This window comes from Leucoraja erinacea, chromosome 9 (genome assembly GCF_028641065.1).
Source record: "Leucoraja erinacea ecotype New England chromosome 9, Leri_hhj_1, whole genome shotgun sequence".
Classification (NCBI taxonomy): Eukaryota; Metazoa; Chordata; class Chondrichthyes; order Rajiformes; family Rajidae; genus Leucoraja; species Leucoraja erinaceus.
This window is the reverse complement of record NC_073385.1, coordinates 16,049,663-16,062,442: the sequence shown is the minus strand read 5'-3', so window position 1 is coordinate 16,062,442 and position 12,780 is coordinate 16,049,663.

The window sequence follows — 12,780 nt, the reverse complement described above, 5'->3', positions numbered from 1 at the left end:
CTCTACCAAAGATCGTAGAGGGACAAGATAGACCACTCCTCGAAAAACGCGTAGTATGACGTGTGTGACCGTCGACGCCATATTGTTAAGCATTTATTGGGCTGTAATGGCGTCCTCAGCTAAATCTACATCTCACTGCTCCGCTATCAAGTATTCTAATCGTAAATCTAAACGACCCAACCTGTCATTCTTTAGGTTCCCCAATAAAAAAGAAAGGTGAGAAAATATTTTTATTATTTTCAGTCGATATTCTGTCGTGAAAATGTTATTTTCTGTTCTCCCATCAACGGCCATTGGGAAACATTAGTCGGTACATTGTCGGTACATTAGAAAGTTCTTAGACTTATTTTTAATAGTTCTTTACTCACCACAATAATAAAGACAATTTTAACACTTCTGTACGTTTTTGGTTTTGTTTTGTAAGGGATTAGTCTGCACAATATGGCCCGCGGACACATCAGGTCCAGTGACCAGGAGATTTTTCGAGTCCGAGAATGGGCGGCTGTTACCCATTATATTCCTCGAACATAGGGACATAGCAAACAACACTCACATACATACAAGACATCACAAGCCCGCCGTGAAGAAGGGTGCAATCAAATATTATATAACTCTGCTCTATCATCTTTGGGTGCAATGGTGGGTCGGGGGGTTCGGTGGCGGCGGCCGCAATCAAAGATACTAGTGGAGCTCTGCTCTATAATCTTTGGTCGGAATGGGACGGCTGCGCGTTATAATGTGCTATCGTTCCACTCTCCCTCTCCCCCTTCTCCCTCTCCCCCTTGTCCCTGTCCCCTTCTCCCTCCCCCCTTCTCCCTGTCCCCCCCTTTCCCCTTCTCCCTCTTCTCCCTCTCCCCCTTCTCCCTCTCCCCCTTGTCCCTGTCCCCTTCTCCCTCCCCCCTTCTCCCTGTCCCCCCCCCCTTCCCCTTCTCCCTCTCTTCCTCTCTCCTCTCTCTTTCGCTCTCTCTCTCCCCTCCTCTCGATCTCTCGCTCCCCTCTCTTCTCTCTATCTCTCTCTCTCTCTCTCTCTCTCTCTCCCCCTCTCTTCGCGATCTCCTTCCCTTCCCTCTCTCCCTCCCTTCCATCTCTCCCTCCCTTACCTCTTCGTGAGAGTTGGCAGCTCTGCTATGCTTTGGGTCCAAAAGAGGATAGATAGAAAATACTTAATTGTCTTTGTAAGAAGATTTTAATAAGCTCTTCTACATTTAAGGTAAATTGACATATTAGAGGCAAAACACATTTTCAATATACAGGTCTCTCTCCACACACTGAAAACAATTGCATTTAAGTGATATATCATCCATTGTTCAGGCAAGTAGCACTAGGTTACAATAAACTTCCTGCATATTCCAGGAATTCATCTCATAAAAATGGGAGAGGCTTAAATGCATTGTAAAATCATAAATCCATGTTGACTTGGACTAATGCTTTTACTGCTATCCAAATGCCCCATTATTACATCTTTAATAATTGACTCCAGCATCTTTCACACCACCAAAGTCAGGCTAACTGGTCTGTAATTCCCCATTTTCTCTCTCGCTCCTTTCTTGAAAAGTGGGATAGCATTAGCTATCCTCCAATCCACAGGAACTGATCGTAAATCTATTGATCGTTGGAAAATAATAGAAACATAGAAATTAGGTGCAGGAGTAGGCCATTCGTCCCTTCGAGCCTGCACCGCCATTCAATATGATCATGGCTGACCATCCAACTCAGTATCCCATCCCTGCCTTCTCTCCATACCCTCTGATCCCCTTAGCCACAAGGGCCACATCTAACTCCCTCTTAAATATAGCCAATGAACTGGCCTCGACTACCCTCTGCGGCAGAGAGTTCCAGAGATTCACCACTCTCTGTGTGAAAAAGGTTCTTCTCATCTCGGTTTTAAAGGATTTCCCCCTTATCCTTAAGCTGTGACCCCTTGTCCTGGACTTCCCCAACATCGGGAGCAATCTTCCTGCATCTAGTCTGTCCAACCCCTTAAGAATTTTGTAAGTTTCTATAAGATCCCCTCTCAATCTCCTAAATTCTAGAGAGTATAAACCAAGTGTATCCAGTCTTTCTTCATAAGACAGTCCTGACATCCCAGGAATCAGTCTGGTGAACCTTCTCTGCACTCCCTCTATGGCAATAATGTCCTTCCTCAGATTTGGAGACCAAAACTGTACGCAATACTCCAGGTGTGGTCTCACCAAGACCCTGTACAACTGCAGTAGAAACTCCCTGCTCCTATACTCAAATCCTTTCGCTATGAAAGCTAACATACCATTCGCTTTCTTCACTGCCTGCTGCACCTGCATGCCTACTTTCAATGACTGGTGTACCATGACACCCAGGTCTCGCTGCATCTCCCCTTTTCCTAGTCGGCCGCCGCCATTTAGATAATAGTCTGCTTTCCTGTTTTTGCCACCAAAATGGATAACCTCACATTTATCCACATTATACTGCATCTGCCAAACATTTGCCCACTCACCCAGCCTATCCAAGTCACCTTGCAGTCTCCTAGCATCCTCCTCACAGCTAACACTGTCCCCCAGCTTAGTGTCATCCGCAAACTTGGAGATATTGCCTTCAATTCCCTCATCCAGATCATTAATATATATTGTAAATAGGTGGGGTCCCAGCACTGAGCCTTGCGGTACCCCACTAGTCACTGCCTGCCTAATGAAGAACTCAACCATATTATGGTCACTCTTGCCCAAGGGGGCAGTACAACAAGATTGCTAACTAACCCTTCCTCATTACTCAATACCCAGTCTAAAATAGCCTGCTCTCTCGTTGGTTCCTCTACATGTTAATCATATGTATAAATATATATGTATGTGTATATATATGCATGTATATGTATATGTGTGTATATATGTATGTATATATATGTTTATATGTGTGTATGTATGCATATAAATGTATCCATATGTATGTGTGTATTTGTATGTGTGGATATGTATGTGTATATGTATGTATGTATGTGTATATATGTGTGTGTATATATGTATGTGTATATATATGTGTGTGTAAATATATATATGCATATATATATTATTACTATATAATTATATATATAATTGCCTTTATGGTTTATGTATATCATCTTACAAGACAAATAAATTAATAGCGATTATTTAAATCAAAGTAGCTTCTGATACATGAGAATAAACTATTATCTCTAACTTGCCTCTCACACACAGACACACATTCATATAAATATATTAAATATATATACGTTAAATTTAATTTTTTGCAGTGTGTGTTAAAGCAATACAATGCAAGGGAAACTACACAAAGGAGGGGTCTGTTCCCGCTACAAGATACTTGAGGATCTTTGCTTTGGATCAAAGATTATAGCGGAGCTCTATAATCTTTGCTTTGAATCACAGCGGGTGGAATACCGGAAGTCGAGTGTCGCTGTAACAAATGGCGGCCGTGACGTTCCGTTGCGTACTACACGTCAGCCCATTGAATTTCGAAGGAGTGGTCTATCTTGTCCCTCTACGATCTTTGCTCTCTACCCATAACCTCGGACACCCATACTAATCAAGAACCTACAGTATCTATCTCTGCCTAAAAAATATCCATTGACCTGGCCTCCACAGCCTTCTGACCACGAGGGGCGGCTTATTATGGCAGCCTCTGCCTACAGTCTGTCTGTTTTTTCATCTTTTTTTTATTGTTAGTCTGTTTAAAAAGTATGTTTTGGAGGTTTCTTAGTCTTTTTATGTGGGGGAGGTGGGGAGGGTAAAGGAGCTGTCCCACTGCGGCGACCTAATCCGCGAGTTCAGAAGAGTTTAGGAGAGTTTGAAAAAGTGTCACGTTGAAGACCTCCGACTATGTAGAAGACCTCCTTCGATCTCCTTCGACTATGTTGAAGACTAGCTTCGACTAGCTACGACTAACTTCGGGAAAATTGGACACCGAATAGTGGAGAGTGAAGACGACCTCCTTCGACTATGTTGAAGACTATCTACGACTACCCTCGATTACCTACGAATAACATGCTGACCTACTTCGATTAAACCTACGAGTAAAAAAAAATTGATTTTTTCCATGGCGACCTTTTTTTACTTGCGGGCATTTTTCAGCATGTTGAAGAGTAGTCCCCGCATGGGCGAACTAGCTGAGGTCTCGAGCATGCGGGGACTACTCTCCAGTATGAAGGAAAGTTACAAAGACCTCCCAGGACCTCGTGTCAACCATGCTGCATGTTATGAGTCGAAGGCAAACTGTTCTGATCTCGCGGATTAGGTCGCCGCAGTGGGACAGGCCCTTAAGGAGGAAACCGTTTCTCAGTCACTTCCTGGCGAGGATGCGACTATTCTCCGAGTCGCCTCTTCACCCCCCCCCTCCCCTCGCGGCCTACCATCTGGATTGGCGTGGCCTTTCCTGCCGGAGACCGACCAGAGCTTCAGTGGCGGCGCAGCATTGATTTGCCATCGCTGAGCGGAGGATGCCTTAACGGGGATCGCTTGTTGAAACTCCGGAGTGTTGCGCCTGCCGAATTTAACACCGTGGAACTGTGGTTGCGGAGCTTCTAGCCGCGTGAGCCGCTGACTTCAACATTGCCGAGTCCTGGCGATCATTTGCCGAGGGCCGCCAGTGTTGAATCTCCGCCCAGCTCGGCCTGCAGACTTCAGGAGTTGCGGTCTCCGGTGAGAAGTGGCCAATTCGGAACCTCCAAGCCGCTGAGAATGTTCTTCCGTTCCGACGTTGGAGTACTGGTCATCCCGGCGAGAGGGCCTGAACATTGGGCCGCCGTAGCGGCGACTGCGGAGGGCTCGGGAGGCCCTGACCGCGGGTGAACAAAGAGGAATGAGGATGACTGAAGTTTGTTGCCTTCCCTCACAGTGGGAAACGTTGATTCCGCTGTGTGAGGATGTTTGTGTTAAAGTCTATCGTGTGTTGTGTTCTTTTTTTATTCGCATGGCTGTATGGTGACCACAAATTTCACTGTACTATTTGGTGCATTTGGTGCAAGTACAATAAATGTAAACTTGAAACTTGAACTTGAGATTCATGTGATCTATATCTCTCCATTCCTTGCTCATGCATGTGCCTATCTAAAAAAATCTTAAATGTTTAACAGACTTTAAGATAGGCACAACAAATCTGCTTCCGTCACCACACATGGCAGTGTATTCCAGGCATCCATCACTCTCTGCATAAGAAAATAGACATAAAATGCTGGAGTAACTCATTGGGTCAGGCAGCATCTCAGGAGAAAAGGAATAGGTGACGTTTCGTGTCTGGCGAGGGTTCCCGACCACAAACGTCACTCATTCCTTTTCTCCAGAGATGCTCCCTGCCCCGCGGAGCTACTCCAGCATTTAGTGTCTATCTTCGGTGTAAACCAGCATTTGCAGTTCCTTCCCACACTCTCTGCATAAAATAGACAATAGACAATACGCACAGTAGGCCATTCGAACCAGCACCGCCATTCAATGTGATCATGGCTGATCATCCACAATCAGTACCCCGTTCCTGCCTTTTCCCCATATCCCCTGACTCCACTATCTTTAAGAACCCTACCTAGCTCTTTCTTAGTATCCAGAGAACCAGCCTCCACCGCCCTCTGAGGCAGAGAATTCCACAGACTCACAACTGTCTGTGTGAAAAAGTGAAATAAACTTGTCCTACACATCCCCTTTAAATTCCCCTCCCCTCCCCCCCCTTACCTTAAAGCTATGCCCTCTAGGCTTTGATATTTCCACCCGGGGTGGAAAAGGTTCGGACTGTCTACCCTTTCTATGCCTTTCATAATTTTACAAACCTCTGTCAGTTCTCCCCTCAACCTCTGAAGCTCCAGAGAAAACAATCTATTGATTAAAAATAATAAGTGCTCTGGAAAGTTCCCAGAAAACAAAGAAACCGACTCTGGAAAGAATAATGCAAAAAGCTTAATACATCAGACATGCCTTCCCTCTGTAGACGCAGCTCTTTTAAACCTTAAAAATACTTTGATGTATTAATCCCACACGACACCACTGACAAATAACTTATTTTCCCAGTTGTGCGGCAAGTATTGAAAGATTGGCTGCTAGACGTTTTGTTGTGGTATGAAGTACGGGAATAGTGCTACTGAGTCCCTCCAGACTTATGAATATTACTTCCTGGATCTCTCTCAGAGATTTGCTTTGTGGGCTATTGTGTTGTTATGGGAGTAGTTGCTAGGATACAAACACACACAATAAAATGTACCGATGGGTTCTGAAAGCATTATTCACTAATAAAACTTTGAATAACTACCGAAATGTAAAATTCTCATGGCAAATCTGCTCAAAACATTGACAGATGACATAAGGCGACGGATATTATTCACACATGTGGGGTCTAATAATAAATAATACTAGTTTCTCGCATTCTACTTCTTCAAAGGAAGTACTGTTTGAGATGCTTGTGTTATGTTCACCCAAACATTCTTCGGAGACCACGTACACATAAATGCGTCCGTTACAGTTGCAAGCAGACAATGTGAGCACAATGGATATTTGTCCACTAATGTTGACAGCACTAATCTCCAGACTGTGGCCAGAAATGAATCCCTGTAAGGTAATGGTGCAATAATGAAGCTGTTTTTTTATTATTAATGTTTTTTTTAAAGATATGGGTGTTGTTGGCAATGACAGCATTTATTGCCTTCCTAATTGCCCTTGAAATGTTAGCGGTGAGGGTAATGGTACAACTGGGGCAGTCATGGTGATGCAGCGGTAGAGTTGCTGCCTTACAGCGAATGCAGCGCCGGAGACCCGGGTTCGATCCCGATTGCGGGTGCTGTCTGTACGGAGTTTGCACGTTCTCCCCATGACCTGCGTAGGTTTTCTCCAAGATCTTCAGTTTCCTCCCACATTCCAAAGACGTACAGGTTTCTAGGTTAATTGGCTTGGCAAATGTAAAAATTGTCCCTAGTGGGTGTAGGATAGTGTTAATGTGCGGGGATCGCTGGTCGGAGCGGACTCGGTGGGCTGTAGGGCCTGTTTCCGTGCTGTATCTCTAAACTAAACTAAACTAAACTAAACTGAGTGGATTTGCTTGGTCACCTCTGAGTCAATGATGTGGGTTGTGCCTGGAGTCACAAACACTGTAGATCAGGCTGGCTAATGATGGCAAATGTCTTCCCTGAGGACATGGATGAACCAGGTGGGTCTTTATGGCACATTGTAGTTTGCATGGTCATCATCTCAATGGTGCAAACGCAGTGAAATTATTTTTTTGCATACAGTTCAATACAGTATTGCCATGCCTAAGCATAATCCCAGACTAGTAAACTGTACAGAAATAGTCTACTGAGACCGCATGCAAGAGTCGCCAGGTTTTGGCGCCATTCCAGAATCCAGCCTGGTCCGCACACTAGGTCTCATGGAGAGGGCCGTGGCCTCCGTCTGGATCGTTCAGCGAACCATCGTCCATCTCCTCACCCGGCCACGATTGAGCCCCAGGGTCGCCTCCCACAGCCGACCTTGATGGTGCAGCAGGCAAGACCCCGGTTGACTCTCCTACCGGCCTTAGTCCTCGTGTCCATCGTGGCCGGCTCCCTTCTCTGCTGTCTCTGGTCTTCGGGAGGTGGCTTCCTCATACAAGTTGCAGCCTGCTGGGTCTTCTGCATCCATTTTGTCTTCTGCCATCTTGAGACTTGTTGGTGTCTATCCTCCCAAAATCCAGATTATTGATTAAAGTTTAATTAGAATCCTGATTTGTTAGCTCAGCACTCTCAGTCACTAGCACAAAGTACAAAGTACTGGGAGAATTCAGCTGGCATGTAAAATCCCCTGGAGGATTGTTATTTTTAGCCTTTGTTTAAAGTTTGTTTTAATGTTCTTCTGTTTGTTTTATGTGGGGGTCGGGGGAAACTTTTTTTTTCAAGTTCTTACCTTCCCGGAGATGTGATCAGCTTTTCGGATCACATTCTCCGGGCTCTGCGGCCTACCATCGCTGGAGCTGGAAGCCGCTTCGGACTGTCGTGAGCCCCACCTCGGGGCGCGGACTTAGCATCGGAGCGGATCTCTTGCCCAGGATCGCTCCCACCGCGGCCTGCGGACTTACCATCAAGGACTCGCAGTCTCGGGAGAGGCAAGTCGGGAGCTCCAATGCCGTAGAAGGTTCGTCCAGCCCCGACGTGAGGTTTGATCGCCCGGCGCGAGGGAGGTGACATCCCCCCGATAAGGGAGCTGAACGCCTCGATGCGGAGGGCCTGGACGCCGCAGGCTACCGGACTCACGACCATCCGGTCAACGGGGGGCTCGAGGCCCCCGACCGAGGAGGAACAACCAGGGAAGGACTTTAACTTTATTTTCGCCTTCCATCACAGTGGGGAAGGTGTACTAGTCACTGTGATGGATGTTTATGTTAAAATGTGTTTTTTGAGTCTGTTGCTTTTTTTAAATTGTATGACTGACCTGGCCAGTGAATATGTGACAATAAATAAACTTATGAGCTTATGAGGGAATGGTTAGACAATGAATTGCTAGGCCGAAGAAGGATCCCAACCCGAAACATTGTCCATGTCCTCCACACAAGCTACCTGACCCACTGAGTTTCTCTAGCACTTTGTGTTTTACTCAAGGTTCCAGCACCTACAGTTTCTTGAGTCTGGTAACTTGTTGCAGAGTTCGAGAATTGAATCTTCTGGTAGTTATATAATCTTCATCAGGTGTACTGACCTTGAGTGATTTGAATTTAATGTGCTTGGATCTTACAAAATAGAATGTAAGACTTCCATTTACTTCAAGCCATCAATGATCTCATGATGTCTCACTAGATTGAGAGTGGTGGACTCAGCCTGGTCCATTTTGGTCATAGCCCTCCCCACCTGGGTGGTACAGTAGCTCAGCGGTAGAGTTGGTGTCTTACAGCGCCAGTTCGATCCTGACTGCAGGTGCCGTCTGTATGGAGTTCTCCCCGTGACCTGCGTGGGTTTTCTCTGGGATCTCCGGTTTCCTCCCACACTCCAAAGACGTACAGGTTTTTAGGTTAATTGGCCTGGTATAATTGTAAATTGTTCCTAGTGTGTGTAGGATACTGGTAGTGTGCGGGGATCGCTAGTCGGTGCGGACTAGGTGGGCCGAAGGGCCTGTTTCCACGCTGTATCTCCAAACTAAACTAAACCATCAAAAGCATCTTCATGAGATGTTGTCTCGAGATGGCAGCATCGATCATCAAGAATCCCCAGAGAGCCATGCCCTCTTCTCAATGCTACCGTCAGGCCAGAGCTACAAAAGTCCCACACCATCAGGTTCAGGAACAGCTACTTTCCTCCAACCATCAGGTTCTTGAACCAACTTTCACAACCCTAATCCTAACTCGTCAACGGAACACTATGGATCACCTCTTGCACTCCCATGGATTCATTTCTAATGGGGTATTTTTGCAATGATGTCTTGTTTTTTTTTCTGCAGTCTTTTTACTGTCTTATGGAATTTATGTGTAATTTAGGTACAATTATTGTTTCATTATGTTTTTGTGTGTTGTCTGATTCTACCTGCCTATTCTGCAGCTGCAAGCAAGGTTTTCATAATACCAGTACCTCACTGAACTTGTGCATATGATAACAACCTTGACTTGAATTGAAAATGTAAAATTGATAGATTCTATCAATTTTAAGAAGGCAACTTGTTATTAGAGTGCAGATTGTGAAGGTGAAAAAAGTATAAGAGCTGCAATTAAGAAGATTGGGAGGTCAGGAATTCAACCTTAGTATGTCATAGATCTGTTAAAGAGTCTGCTAATGCAGGAAAGAAGATGTTCTTGAATCTGGTGGTACATGCTTTCAAGATTTTGTATCTGATGAGATACAACGACGAGAGAGGGAATGACTAGGGTGAGAGTTGCCCTTACTGTTGTTGCTGGCTTTACCAAGGTAGGTTGAATTGTAGATGGAATTATGGAGTTAATCCAATGGAGGGATGGGGAAGCGGGATGGCTGGTTTGAGTAATGGACGACCATGTCTGCATCTACAACTTTCTGTAATTTTTTGCGGTCTTGGGCAGAGCATTTGTCGTACAAAGCTGCCGATACATCCTGAAACATCCTGGACTGTTTGGAGTCTGTCTGAAGACCATCAAAAAGGCCAAAAGGGACTTCTGCTCCAAACTGGAGGATGAGACAGATGTTCGGCAGCTGTGGCGGGGCCTGAATGCAATCACCTCCTACAATGCGAAATCAGGAGGCAGCTCGAATGTCGGCGAAACATCACTCCCTGACGAGCTCAATGCGTTTTACGCACGCTTTGATAGGGAGAACACCGATGTGCCTTCCCGAGCCCCCATTCACTGTGATGGTATTTCAGTCTCAGTCACAAAGGCCGACGTCAGGAAATCCTTCAGAGGGGTGACCCTCGAAAAGTTCCTGGACCTGAAGGTATACCTGGTCGTGTTCTAAAAACCTGTGCGGACCAACTGGCTGGAGTTTTTACGACATTTTCAACCTCTCACTTCTGAGGTCTGAGGTTCCCACCTGCTTTAAAAGTGCATCAATTATACCAGTGCCCAAGAAGAGTAAGGTGACGTGCCTCAACGACTATCGACCAGTGGCACTAACGCCTGTGGTGATGAAGTGCTTTGAGAGGTTGATCATGGCGCAAATCAACTCCTACCTCGACAAAAACCTGGACCACTGCAGTTCGCTTTCCGCCACAACAGACCAACGGTGGATGCGATCTCGCTGGCCCTCCACTCCGCTCTGGACCACTTGGACAACAAAAACTCATATATCAGGCTGTTATTCATTGATTATAGCTCGGCATTTAATACAATCATCCCCTCCAAGCTGGTTACCAAACTCGCAGAACTGAGGCTCTGCACATCCTTCTGCAATTGGATCCTCGACTTCCTCATTCACAGACCTGTCTGTTTGTATTGGTGGAAATGTGTCAGACTCGATAACAATCAGCACGGGAGCACCTCAAGGCTGCGTGCTCAGCCCCCTGCTGTACTCACTCTATACTCATGACTGCGTAGCTGGTCATGGTGCGAACTCCATCATCAATTCGCTGATGACACCACTGTTGTGGGACGTATCACTGATGGGGATGAGTCAGAGTATAGATCGAGCGATTGTCCATAGGATGCCAGCACAATAACCTGGCCCTCAACACGAGCAAAACCAAGGAACTGATTGTGGAATTTGGAAGGAGTAGGATGGGGACCACAGTCCCGTTTATATCAACGGGTCAATGGTTGAAAGGGTCAAGAGCTTCAAATTCCTGGGCGTGCACATCTCGGAAGATCTTTCCTGGTCCGAGAATACTGATGCAATTATTAAGAAAGCACATCAGCGCCTCTACTTCCTGAGAAGATTATGGAGAGTCGGTTTGTCAAGGAGCACTCTCTCTAACTTCTACAGGTGCACAGTAGAGAGCATGCTGACCGGTTGCATCGTGGCTTGGTTCGGCAACTTGAGCGCCCTGGACAGGAACAGACTACAAAAAGTAGTAAACACTGCCCCGTCCATCATCGGCTCTGACCTCCCTTCGAGCGAGGGGATCTATCGCAGTTGCTGCCTCAAAAAGGTTGGCAGTATCATCAAGGACCCACACCATCCTGGCCACACACTCATCTCCCTGCTACCTTCAGGTAGAAGGTACAGGAGCCTGAAGACTGCAACGACCAGGTTCAGGAATAGCTACTTCCCCATCAGGCTATTAAACTTGGCCTGGACAAAACTCTGAATATTAATAGCCCATTATCTGTTATTTGCACTTTATCAGTTTATTTATTCATGTGTGTATATATTTATATAATGGTATATGGACACACTGATCTGTTTGTAGTCATGCCTACTATGTTCTGTTGTGCTGAAGCAAAGCAATAATTTAATTGTCCTATCAGGGACACATGACAATAAACTCTCTTCAAAAAAGTCTGATCAATCATGATCTTATTGAATGGCTATGGGATCCAAATGGCCTACTCCCATTCCTATTTCCAATATTTTTTAATAAAAATGTTGGCAATGTTGTAATCAATGAGTAGGGTGATGCGGGGTAGGCAGACAGTGGGGGATATGGTTAACGCAGGTAAGCACAAAGTGCCGGGGGAGTCTGAAGAAGGGTCCAGACCCGAAACGTCATCTCTCCATTCCCTCCAGAGATGCTTAGTTCCTCCAGCACTTTTGGTTTCACTCAAGATCTCAGCATCTGCAGTTGCTTGTGTCTCCAAACGTGAAGAATGGCAGGTTGGGTATAGTATCCGCTTCCACCACCATCCTCGGTTGTGTGTTCCAGGCACAAACCACACTCTGTGTAAAAAAAACTTGCCCCGCACTTCTCCTTTAAACTTTGCCAGCATTACCTTAAAGCAATAACCTCTAGTCTTTAATATTAATCCTCCTTATCTCCATTCTTCGTTGCACGCAACTGCAGTAATGTCATATGTACATGGCACATCATCACAATCCCACTGTAGAACTGAATTTTGGAAGTACAGCTCAGACATGGTATTTTACATCAAAATCAAAAACAACTGCTGGGAATCTGAAATAGATACAAATTGGCCTTATGATGAGGTATTGCAGAACTGAAATGTTGACTATTTCTCCACAGATGCTGCCTGACCTGCTGAGTTTTTCTAACCTTTTCTGTTTTTGCATTGTCATAAGGTCTTAAGTGATGTGATAGGAGCAGAATTAGGCCATTCGGCCCATCAAGTCTATCATGGCTTTATCTTTCCCTCTCAACCCCATTCTCCTGTCTTCTCTCCATAATCCCTGACACTCCATACTAATCAAAAATCTATCTACCTCTGCCTTAACAATATCCATTGACTTGGCTTCTGCAACCTTCTGTGATTTCA